The following is an 8560-nucleotide window of genomic DNA, read 5'->3' on the forward strand; positions in this document are numbered from 1 at the left end:
AAGTCCCACCTCGGACTCCAGATCATCTCCGAAGCAGCTGTGGTATCCGTCCAGGTCCCAGCTTAAAGGTGCCCCCCGTTAACACAGGGAGCGTAATGAATGCCGTAAGAAGGCCGGGGGAGAGGCCAGCTGTTGCCTGACTTCACACACATACCAGTCGTGTGGGCTGCGCTCCATAGTAACATTCTCAGGGCTGTCGGTTGAGGGAGAGAGTGTATCTGTCGGGTCCAGCGTGGCTCCCCTCCAATCTGGCAGCGCGCTCCGCTTCACATCCCCTCCTCAGCCAATAGGTGCCCAGCAGGGCGCCCGTGCAGATCGCTCTCCGCTCCTAAAGAAATGTTAACAGGGGTGATTGAGGGGGGCTGGGTGTTTACTGCAGGTGTGTGCCCGGGGCGTTTTTCTGCCTGTGAAAAGGAAGCCTTTTTGGAGGTAGGTCGCTCTCAAGCGAAGGTGGGAGAGGTCCGTGCTGGAGGTAAGAGGCGGCCCGGATTCAGCGGGAGGGGGCTTCGGCCTGCGGTCTTCGCCTCCAGCGGCCCGTGTAATCGGCGGAAGAATGCACAGAGTGGACAGTTCTGCTGCTGCTGAAGCACTGGCTGTATCCTGAGCCCGACGCTAGCCCTTCAAGCCAAGGCAAAGCAAGCCGAAGCTGTGAGATTGTGTGCGTAGGGCTAAAGCCTAACATGAATAAAGGCCAGTGGTAGGATGTGTAGTCTAGCAGTTTGAAAATGACTTCCTGGGAAGCAGCTCGGAACGATTTGGAGGGTTTTATTGTATTAGCTTGTCCTTATAAAACCCCATTAAGTGTAGGCGTCAGCTGAGGTCTCGCAGGGAGCCAGGAAAGACACAGTCTCCCACAGTGCACTTGGACACCCGGTCTACATGCTGTGTGTGAAATGAGAGCCGCATGCTGTAGGCACAGCGTTTTACAGCAGCTCCACAGCGAAACGACACACCAGTCTCGCTCAGCGCCACGTCAGGCTCCGCCCTCCCCGGGAAACGCTGCCGTCATCTGCGTCGCTCCGCCCTGACGCTGGGTACCGGGCCATCTGATAGAGTCTGAGAGAGCTCTTCCTCACATCCTTCCACTGTAAAAATGGGGCCTACTGCTCCGCATCCCCTGCTCTCTCAAAGAGCATCTCAGTCATTCACGTCATCGTCAAGCTAAGGCTAACATCCCGTCTTCTTTACACAAAATGGAGAGGTTTATCAGAGCCTTCTGTTGACATAAATGTTTAATTAAAGTGCATGAAGGATGTATTGAGTTAAAAACCAGGAGAAACCGCATGTTTCTAAATGGTCGTCGTAAGCATGATGCATTCTGTTCTTAGTGCCTCCTCCTGTTATCTTTCCCTGCAACTCATTTCCTTCTGGACTTTCAAGCACTGCATTCTGTATAGTAATGTGCAGTCTCTACAATTGTAAGGCAATTAACTACAGTTAATTTTTCACGAAGTAAACATGGATGCCCTTTAAGGCAGTTTTTCGATCTGGGAGCGAGTTCTTAAATACACTTTGAATATGGAAACAATTATATAAAGTCATGCGGACGAAGCCCCAAGAGTCTTTGTATAGCTGACGTCTTTGTGTCCTCCTTTTACTTTTCTAAATTGCTTTGCTTCCATTGTATTGTGCAACAGCTCTGTATCAAAGTCCACAGTGTGATGCAGTCTGCTTGGATACACCCATCTGCTACTTGGTGGGGTTTTGAATTTACCATGTAAATAGTTTAGCTGTTTCAAAAACATGTTCTATGGGGCAGGGTAGGCTGCGCAATGACCTTTTGGATCACAATCTTAAGATATAATACAATTTGCAGCTTATTCAGATTAGGTTCACTGGCCCTTTAAAACCACACGAGTATGATAATGCAGCTCTGAGTGATTCACCAGAGACCATATCCCATATCTGATATCCTCAGCACAAAACGATATCCACCCTGGGCTCTCTGTGAGAGAGAATGGTGATTTATTGCTCTGTCCTGAACGATCTCATGCCAGGTCTCTTACTGTGGTGTGCTGATTTTGTACATTTTACATGAGTGTGTGCCATGGGGCGGAGTACATTATTACAGTGGAAATTAAGTGTTTTCAGAGATGGAGCGAAGGATGCTCATTGGATATTCATGAAAAGGGTTTGTTTTTTGTGATGGGCAGGGTGATCCCTCCACAACTTTCATTACTGTTATGGAGAGCCGGGCAAAGGTTAATGACCTTTTTAGAAACACCCGTGCCTCAGCAGTGATCCATCACGGGGTTCCTGGTTTTCAGCCATTCTGGTGCTTTAGCTACTCAAGCAGTGTTGCTCAGTGTCTGTATCCTCTATGAATAAAAAGGGTTAAAGTTTTAAGCGTAATGATGCAGAAATGTGAATTGTTCCTCGTTAAAATGAGAAAATTACCTCTGCAGGTTGCTGCCACAGGTCATAATTTGAGAACTATTTTTAACTGTTTATGTAGGCCTTGTGCACAACATGGTTGTAGCAAGGTTTGTGTGCAACGCTGTTAAATTCTGCAGTGCTCACGTGGCTGTTTTCGATGGATGTTGACAGCGATGACATGTTCTGTTGGCTTTGCACACAGGCTGACTGCTGAGTTGAACGGTGATAGCATAAAGCAAACAGATCTGCAGACTGTAAATGCGGGCCCGTATGGAAATGAATGGGCTTGCTGTCGCCATCCATTCTGGGGCCGTTCTGTTTACTTTGGAGTAAACTGCACTTCCCAGCTCCACTGCTGCAGTGCTTTAGATTTTAGCTGAGAGAGAAAGAGTGGTCACCTGACTGATGATTCTGGATGGCACTGGCGGTAGCAGTTTGCATCATGTCCCTCAGAATGAGCATATTGCTGTGCCAGGACCGCATGATGTGGACAGGCCAAATTAACCTGCATTTATCATGTAATGCGATTTTAGGGATGACCGTTTGTCATATCGCTGACTTACCCCAGACTCTGCTGAAAGCCAACACAAGGCTTTCCTGTCAGTGGCAGGGAGATCCATCTCCCAGAAGCTCAGGGGGGAATTTGGCTATATTCAGGAGAGAACCAAATATTTCATTTGTGTCGGACGGTCGTAATGGAGTTGGTTCATGATCCCGTGGGGGTGTGCCTGGTTTTAGTCCGCGAAACGGCGCAGTGACCTTGAGCCACATGCCCAGTTTTCCTGGTGAAAACCCTTCAGGTTTGTGTCCTCTCTGACTGAGCTGAATAGATTAATCGACTTTGACTTCACACCATGGCGTATTTTAAAAAGAACTTACTATAAAAATAATTGAATCGTGGGAAAAATAAGCATGCTTGTGTTTATTTAATGTTGCTCACAGACATGGCCTCCAAATTGCACATTGTATAAGTGTTACAGTAAGTAGTGCTAAATATTTAGCTAACGATGGGTCAGATTATGGTTTTGGGTGGGAATAATCTTAGCCCCTCCACCTTCCGATAGCTGCCATATGCCTCCTGCAGCTGCCACTGAGCGTGCTCTGTTACTGTCCTGTCGGAAAAGAATGATGGAGGAGGCGCTTTTCTTACCTTCCTGGTATTTCTTCATTGAAATGCCTGCCTGAATTTTAGTGTGCAGTTCTTGTTTTTTTTTCTTTTTTCTTAAACTGCAGATTATGACAGCGTCAGACATGCTTCGTTAGAGGAATTCTCTTTTCGCTTTTGACAATCAAATTGTAATTAAACCACAAAAATGAGATAAATGAATATGAGCGTACAGATGTTTTTAAGAGGAGGATACATTGTTGCTCCAGCATGCAGTTGAAATTCTGCTTTTTAAAATACAAATAGGTTTTAGCCTGCTGTATCAGTAATGAGACATTTTAGCTAAGGCATCTACATGATACTGCAGTTTATGTATGTTTTTATTTTCATCAACTGACATTTATTACCACACTGGTAAAATACGACCTTGACTAGACCAAAAATGTTAAGCACTTAAGTCTGTCTGTCTGACTTGACTGATAATCCCCTTAAAGTAATCTAGATGGAGAAATGGTCTGTCTTTTATGATGCCTGTTGTCTCTTATCCACTATTTTGCCTGTACAGCATTGCTGATGGTGCCGTGATAGTCTTGGCATTAAGTGAGAATGCACAACGCAATAAAATGTTCAGTGTTGAATCAACTCTTAACATTAGAGGACATTTTTGACAGTACATGTAGCCTACATGATCACTTTTCAACTCGCATAAACTCCATTAGTGTTGAATTGACACTGAACACTTCTCTCTGAAAAGATGACTGAATTGAATCTGACGGCTGCCACTCAGTGGCCAATGAAAGTGCACCTTTGTGAATGGCCTTAAAATATCTATTGTTGGATCCGTTTCATAATCTAGTTATATCTTTTGTAAGAAACAATGTTTGAAATGTGGACGTTGGACATCTATTAAATGAAACGGCTGTTTGATGAGAGGATTTTGACAATTTGTTTCTTTTTTATTAATTCACCGACACCTCTATAGTTCACAAGCTGTCATTGGGCCTTCAAATAAAAGACTTGAGTGATCGCAGACAGCATATGGCTTTGTTAATGTAATTATGTCACATTGTGGTCCACACCGTTTAGCTCACTTGTGTTTCTGTGCCTTTATCAAAGAGGCTGCATTAGCAGAACATTTGTCTCCGTTTTGTTTGTGATCAGCTGTAGTTTTCTTTGCAAATGTGATCTAATTTAATTTCGCAGCTGGCCTGCGTCTTGCATGTATGACACGGTGTCAGTATTGACATATTATGAGTCCATTAGAGGCTAATGGCAAACACGTTGTGTTATTTCTATTATATCTGCGCCAAGCAAAAGTCATTTAGCAGAGGAAAGTGGGTCTAAAGAAAGTGGGCTGGTATTGTTTGGTCCCGGGGAGAACTGCACATTTATCTGACACCTCCGTATACCTTAATCTGTCCTGTCAGAGTGATTTGATTATTCATCACAGTTAAGTCATGTAGGCTTGGCTGTGCTTGCTTAGGAAGCATCTGTATCTGAGGTTGGATGTAGATTCACAATGGCATATCACATGGAACAGACAATTAAATTTCTCTGCATTAGAACGGATTGGCATCGTTGTTTCTCTTTCTGGTGTGTCCCATATACGTTACTATTTCTCTAATGCTGTCCTGTAGGCTGTTCATTGTTGAATAAGTACATTGCTGAAAGCAGTGGCACTAATGAAGTCTATAGATTTCAGTTCTGATTATCTGAATTGTCCTGAGCAGAGCTGAATATTAAACATGGCCGTGTATCAGTAACGTATTCTGAATGGCATTATGCAGTGTGATTCTAAATTCTGAATGGCGTGCAGTATGATTCTGAATTCTGAATGGCATCATGCAGTATGATTCTAAATTCTGAATGGCATTATACAGTATGATTCTGAATTCTGAATGGCATTATACAGTATGACATCACAGTATCTTCTTCCCGGTGTGCTGCTTGGCTGCTTGGTAGTGCTTGCATGGGCCCCATTACCTTGTTCTGAATCCACACTGTCCCAGAGTACCGAATGGTCCACAGGCTCATGGCTTTCTCTCGGGGTGAACCTGATCCAGACTGCAGTTAGTGCCACGTAATTATTGGCTAGGTTAAAAGCTAAAGCTGTTTATAAAAATGTACACATTCACATACTCAACTGCCCTTGTCACAGTTAAGTGAAGCAGGAATGTGTGTCTTGCCTTCTGCTCGTGCACATGCAAAAATGCATGGATAATTTCTGTTCAGCCGACCTGCAGTTCTGTGTATTTGTCTCACAAATAGATTTCTTTGAAGTGGCTGGAATGTTTATCTTCTGTGTAGCCGTGATAACCAGCACAGAGTGGCCACACATCTGGATCTGCTTTTCAGAAGATTGTAGATTACTTAAACTGGGTTTACATGTATGTTCTGGCACACACAATATGTTATCTCATTCAGAAAACCATATGGCTTTATTATCTTTTATCAGTTTGGTTATGGATGCTGACATTTGTTAGATGATGAATTCATCCTAGTTTGGCCCCTTGTGTCTGGTATGGAGTCTCGACTGTGCCAGTATAGATTAATTTGGCCCCATGTGTCTGGTGTGGAATCCAGACTGTGCCAGGTTTGACTAATTTAGCCCCGTGTATCTGGTGTGGACTGTGCCAGGACTGACTGGCTGGTACCCGTGCTTGGCGATGCACAGTTGGCTGGAGTGCTGCCCCAGGGGCGGGAGGGTTTCAGGTGGCCTGGCTGATAGCAGGTTGTTGCACACCAGCGACCCGTTCTGGTCGATTGAAGCATCTTCCTCTCACTCATGTCCGTGTGAACCTGACATTTGAGCAACCGTGTGATCTTGAAGCAAAAGCTGACATCACATGCTTGTCTGTGCACTCCCAAATCCATAGCAGAAGCTGTGGCGGTGCGTGCTGACGTATAGATATGTGTGGCATTTTAAATTGATGGGAAAAAAAAAGGGGGGAAATGCATTAAATCCCCTGAACTCAAGTGCCCCATCAGACCACCTTGTCCTCCTTTTGTGTTCGCTGTACACATTGTTCACAGTCACTGGGGACGGGACGCTATTGGCTGACGCGGGCCCTTCAGAATGCGGCAGCGGCCTATGCGCCGGGCTCTGGTCGTCGGGCGGAGCCAGCACAAAGAATGTCTTTCATGGCGCTGCCAGAGGACAGTCACTTCTGGGGCAGCAGCTGAGAGCTGGCGAGGAGACAGGATGTCTGGTGCTGCACTGTTTTTATCCTGGTCTACAGGGTGATGTCATCCCCGGGCATCAAGGGGGGTGCGCGCACACTTGCGCTGCTGTAAAGCTCCATAAGGCATCTTTCATATAGCCTGTGCGTGCGTCTGACTAATGAGAAACCAAAATAGTCCTGAGGATATTAAGTTATGTTTATGCCCTGGAAAACGCACAGGCCTGTGTGCTATCTTGAGCTTGCTTCCTCACAGTATTCCGGGAGTGTGTCTCTCCCTGGAAGTGGACTGCCATTGGCCAGATCTGACTGTTCGACCAAAATCCATGAGAACAAAAAGTGCATAAGGATGTGAAATTAATGGCGGATGGAATTTTGCAGAGTTTTACTGGTAAATTATGTCCACGTGTGAAATGTTTTTTTTCCCCCAGTAAAATGCCATGCAGTGGGTCTCCAGTGAAGATTAACGAGCGTAAGGCACGGTCTTAAGAATGCAACCGCAGATCCCCCAGGCCTGGATGTGTAATCTCTCTGCTGTCCTTATGGGCCTGTAATGCACAATTAGCCACTTAATGCCTGTGTTTACGGGCCCTGCCCCATGCTGGCTCAGGCCAGGGGCCTGGAGTTGCCGCGGAGGTATTTGCTAGCCTCCTCCCGCCCCCCTGCCCCAGGCAGAAATGCCATCCTGTGTGGCTGCTGATTGCCATCTCCCGCTCGCATTCCCACGATACGCTCGCCAGCGCTCACCTCTGCCTCTGATTGGTCTACAGGTGAACGCTTGTGTGCTGATCCCAGTTCTCGCGGTCTAGCGCTAGCGGTGGTTCGTTAGCCTTTCTGTGATTGTAACCCTGGGCACCCCCTCAGCAGTGCAGTGTGTGCCTTATCAGACGTGATGGACAGCCAGAATGATGCAGGAATGCACCCAGACTTTCAGTGCACAGAAACATTTTGCTAACCTTATTTCCTGTGTATTGTATGCATCATTATTATTATTACCATTATTGTTATTATTGAATCAGGCCACTTCTCTCCCACATAGTTCAGAGATTCAAAATATAGAGATCAAAATATTGTGTTCTTAGGAATAGTAGATTTTAATAAGTGCCAGTCGCTGTATTGCAGTTGGACTACGAAGCACAGTGATCATGTTATGTTTTCAGACACAGGAGAGTGTTTGATGGAAAAACCAGAAAGGCAAGCGCGTGATCTTTCTGACTGTGGATTCGCCGCTTTTGCCAGTGCCGTTGTCCCACAGCCATATTCGTCCTGAAATGGGTCAGCTGAGTTGCGTAAACAGTTTCTTGTATCCTTGTGTAATAATGCGTCAGAAACACGTGGACAATAACGGCCAATGGACTCCGATGTCCCATAATGACACATTCGGCTTCCTTTAAACTTGAACTCTGATGTCATCGAAGAGTTGAGTCAGTTTCCAGCGCAGTTTGGATCACAATGACACTTGGCAGGAACAGGAAGTCTCACAATAATAGGTGTAGCGGATTGCAGTGTAATGTAGCAGGTCACCTATTCAGGATAAGAACAATTGTTTACTTGGCAAATGTCTAGTCTTCAGGTATTAGGAAAAAAAGAAAATAGAAAGTTGTGCACTCTAATTTTTTTTTTCTTTCTTTGAGTTGTCTCCAGTTACCCTTCGCCTCGTTGAAATTTTTTGGGCATGTGTCTCCAGCTTCTGCGTTTTACTAGCATTCTGGTATTAACATGCGAAGTAGGATTGGCCAATCACTTTTAAAGTGACAAGTGTTGTTTTTTACATCTGTAGATTTAGGGTGGGAATGCGACTTGAGCAAGCAGTGGCCAAAGCCGGCTGCAGTCGCGAAACTGCCAACACTTGCACGTCTACGCATGAACGTATTTTGGGAATCGTTTGAGGGATGCTGTA

Source organism: Anguilla rostrata, chromosome 16 (assembly GCF_018555375.3).
Source record: "Anguilla rostrata isolate EN2019 chromosome 16, ASM1855537v3, whole genome shotgun sequence".
NCBI classification, from domain to species: Eukaryota; Metazoa; Chordata; class Actinopteri; order Anguilliformes; family Anguillidae; genus Anguilla; species Anguilla rostrata.